Source organism: Rattus rattus, chromosome 2 (genome assembly GCF_011064425.1).
Source record: "Rattus rattus isolate New Zealand chromosome 2, Rrattus_CSIRO_v1, whole genome shotgun sequence".
NCBI lineage: Eukaryota > Metazoa > Chordata > Mammalia > Rodentia > Muridae > Rattus > Rattus rattus.
This window is the reverse complement of record NC_046155.1, coordinates 1,918,208-1,922,714: the sequence shown is the minus strand read 5'-3', so window position 1 is coordinate 1,922,714 and position 4,507 is coordinate 1,918,208.

Below are 4,507 nucleotides of genomic sequence, written 5' to 3'. Positions count from 1 at the left end.
CACTCTGGCCTGTGGGCGGAGCTGTGCGTTGGGGCGGCTCTTTGGGGTGGGGCCTTGCGGGACAGAGGCGGGGCTGAAGGCAGGCCTCCGGGGGCAGGGCGGAGTACGGAGGGAGGAGTGAGCCAAAACGGTCATCTGAATGCTCCGAACTTGTGGCCTTGTGTAGATAGAAAACTTGAGTGTGAAGGAGAGTAGTGAGTGCAACAGTTGTAGGATGAGAAGGGGGTGGGACCACAAAATGAGCGTGACAATAGAGCCCATCTAAACCCGGGGAAGAGGGGGCGGGGTGAGAGGGAAGCTGGAAAGAGATGGAGAGATAGAAAAGAGAGGCTACTACTGACAGTAAGATGGGGATGGGAAAGTACGAATAGTGAGGAGAATGGTTATCTCTAAGCCAAAGGCTCCTTCGCCAGGCAGTGGGAAGATTCGGGGCTCAGCGAGGAAAGTGTGACAGGAGCAGTTAGTTACTACGGTAAAGGAACTTGAGACCTTGAGAGTTGGGGTTGAGGTTGAGGCAGGAAAGAGGTGATGCAACTGTCCCGAGAGGTCTGGAAAACTGTTGTTAAAGAAGTATGTCCAGGGGTTGGGGATTTAGCTCAGTGGTAGAGCGCTTGCCTAGGAAGCGCAAGGCCCTGGGTTCGGTCCCCAGCTCCGGAAAAAAAAGAATCAAAAAAAAAAAAAAAAAAAAAAAGTATGTCCAGAAACACTCCCTATCTCCAAAGCGGACATGGGTGCTGGCCAGAGTCTAGAGCTGGAAATGATGACCAGGGATTAGAAACCTTTTCTTCTAGAGACGTCTCTCATCGATCGCCCTCTGCTGGTCCACAACCTCCTGCAACTCCAGTTTTAGGGGCTCCAACACCCCCTGTGATGGTTTGTGTATACTTGGCCCAGGGAGTAGCACTATTAAGAGATGTGACCTTGTAGGAGTAGGTGTGTCACTGTGGATGTGGCACTAAGACCCTAATCCTGGGCTGGAGAGATGGCTCAGTGGTTGAGAGCACTGACTGCTCTTCCCAATTTCCTAAGTTCAAATCCCAGCAACCACATGGTGGCTCGCAATCATCTGTAATGAATTATGATGCCCTCTTCTGCTGTGTCTGAAGAAGCCTACAGTGTACTTATATATAATAAATAAAAGAAATCTTAAAAACAAAACAAACCTCATCCTGCCTGAAAGTCAGTCTCCTACTAGCAGCCTTCAGATGAAGATGTAGAACTCTCAGCTCTGCCTTCACCATGCCTGCCTGGATGCTGCCCTGCTCCCACCTTCATGATGATGGGCTGAACCTCTGAACCTGTAAGCCAGCCCAATTAAATGTTGTCTTGCCTTGGTCATGGTATCTGTTCACAGCAGTAAAACCCTAAGACAGAAGTTGGTACCAGGGACTGGGATATTGCTGGGATAAGCCTGACCAAGCTTTTGTTTCAAAGAAAGAACATAGACTTTGGGACTCTGGATCTGAAAGTGGTGAAACGCTTTAAATGGGATTTAGTGAGCCATCCTAGTAGGACTATGGAAGATGTTGCTGAGAGTAATTTGAACTGCGCAGGCCTGACCCAAGAGGTGTCAGAGGAGAAGAAGTTCAGTATGTGTTGTAGAGACTGATTTTGTGGTATTTTAGTGAAGAATGTGGCTGACACTGTAGCTGACACACCAGAAGAGGTCATCAGATCCCATTACAGATGGTTGTGAGCCACCATGTGATTGCTGGGATTTGAACTCAGGAACTCTGGAAGAGCAGCCCCAGATACCTGTCTCTAAATGAATACATAAATACATTAAAAAAAAAAAAAAACAGAGGGAGTAGCCTTTAAGTTGAAATAGACATAGTGTCTCAGAAAGACCCTGGCCAACCTCCAAGTCTGGAATCTAGACCCTGCTAGAGAGGAAGCAACTGGCTGTGCTTCACTGGGAAGTGAGGAAGTTCCTGACATGCTGTGTTGACCCTGCAGAACATACTGGAAAATGAACTATGTTTCTTGGGAAGTATGCTTGCTAATTTTATGTCAACTTGACACAAGTTAGAATGATCTGTGAGGAAGAGAGCCTCAAGTGAGAAAATGCCTCCATAAGCAAAGTCAGAGGGCTGGAGAGATGGCTTTGCGGTTGAGAGCACTGACTGTGCTTCCAGAGGTCCTGAGTTCAATTCCCAGCGAACGCATGGTGGTTCACAACCATCTGTAATGGGATCCGATGCCCTCTTCTGGTGTATCTGAAGAAGTGACCGTGTACTCACATAAAATAAATAAATCTTTAAAAAAAGAAAAGTCTGCAGGAGCTGGAGAGATGATTCAGGGGTTAAGAGGACTCAGGTTTGGGGTTGGGGATTTAGCTCAGTGGTAGAGCGCTTGCCTAGGAAGTGCAAGGCCCTGGGTTGGTCCCCAGCTCGAAAAAAAAAAAAAAAAAAAAAAAAAAAAAAAAAAAGGACTCAGGTTCAATTCCCAGCACCCACGTGGCAACTCAACTCTCTGTAACTCCAGTTCCAGATGACCTGGTGCCTCACGCAGACATACACAGAGGCAAAACATCAATGCACATGAAAATAAGTGTCTTTTTAAGGATTGTTTATTTATTTCAGGTATAGGATACATTGTAGCTGTCTTCAGACACACCAGAAAAGGGGCATCAAATCCCATTACAGATGGTTGTGAGCCACCATGTGGTCGCTGGGAATTGAACTCAGGACCTCTGGAAGAGCAGTCAGTGCTCTTAAGTGCTGAGCCATCTCTCCAGCCCAAAATAAGTGTTTTCAAAAAGAAAAGTCTGTAAACAGGTCTGTAAAGCCTCTTTGTTAATTAGCAACTGAAGGAGATATAGTTCATTTCTTAACCAGTGACTGATGGAGAAAAGACAGCCCAGCCATTGTGGGGACCCCTAAGTGGTGGTACTGGGTTCCATAAGAAAACAGGCTGAGCAAGGCACGAGGAGAATGCAAGTAAGCAGCACCCATCCATGGCCTCTGTGTCAGCTCCTGCCTCTGGGTTCCCACCTGGCTTGAGCTCCTGCCTTGGCTTTCCTCAGTAGACTATGCCTTGGGATGTGCAAACCAAATGAACCCTGCTCCTCAGGCTGTTTTTGGTCCTGGTGCTTCATCACAGCAACTGTGACTCTAAGACAGGAGGTATGTCTAGAAGCTCTCCAGATCCCCAAGGTGAACTACTGGCCACAGTGTCCTGCAGGAGCTTAGAGCTGGAAAATGCCCTGGTCACTGAACTAAGCTACCAGGAGAAGCATGGCAAAGCCAGGAACTAAGTCTTCTCTTCTACTTTTTTTTTTTTTTTTTTTTTTTTTTTGGAGCTGGGGACTGAACCCAGGGCCTTGCGCTTGCTAGGCAAGCGCTCTACCACTGAGCTAAATCCCCAACCAAGTCTTCTCTTCTAGAAATGTCTCTCATGGGGTTGGGGATTTGGCTCAGTGGTAGAGAGCTTGCCTAGCAAGTGCAAGGCCCTGGGTTCAGTCCCCAGCTCCGAAAAAAAAAATTAAAAAAAAAAAGAAGAAGAAATGTCTCTCATGGAGCTGTGATGGTCAAACCTAACATTCTGTTATGGGATGAAAGAAAAGCTTGCTTTTTGAGACAGTCTCAGGAATCTCAAGCTGACCTCAAGCACAGCATGTAGCTGAAGATGACGTTGAACTTCTTTTAATGTTTTTATTACATTCGTGTATTTATCCTGAGCACGCATACACATGCATTTTGTGTATGTGTGTGGGTTCGTGTGTCTCACAGCATGTCTGCAGAGATCAGAAGACAACTTGCAGGAATGGGCTCTCTTGTTCCATAAGTGAGTTCTAAGGACCAAATTAAGGTGATCAGAGTTGGCAGCAAATACCTCCCCACCCACCCCCCTGCACTGAGCCACCTTGCCAGTCTTCTGATCCTATTACCTGAGCATGGGGTTACAGCCATGTACCACCAAGCCTGGTTTATTTGATGCTGGGGATTAAATCTACGTCTTCGCTTAAATCCTCTACCATCTGAAGCACATCCCTAGCCCATGTTGTTTTTTTTAAAGGTTTATTTATTTATTATATAAATACACTGTTGCTGTCTTCAGACACAGTAGAAGAGGGCATCAGATCCCATTACAGATGGTTGTGAGCCACCATGTGGTTGCTGGGAATTAAACTCAGGACCTCTGGAAGAGTAGTCGGGTGCTCTTAACCACTGAGCCATCTCTCCAGCCCTAGCCCATGGTTTTTAAAAGTAAAAGATATAAATGCCAGGCAGTGGTGGCGCACACCTTTAGTGCCAGCACTTGGGAGGCAGAGGCAGGCAAATCTCTGAGTTTGAGGCCAGTTCTAGGGCAGCCAGAGCTACACAGAAAAATCTCTATCTTGAAAAACAAAGGGGGGGTTGGGGATTTAGCTCAGTGGTAGAGCGCTTGCCTAGGAAGCGCAAGGCCCTTGGTTCGGTCCCCAGCTCGGGGGACCGAAAAACAAAGGGGCTCAGTGGTTAAGAGGCTGAGACAAAAGGATCCCCGGGACTTACTGGCAATCCAATCT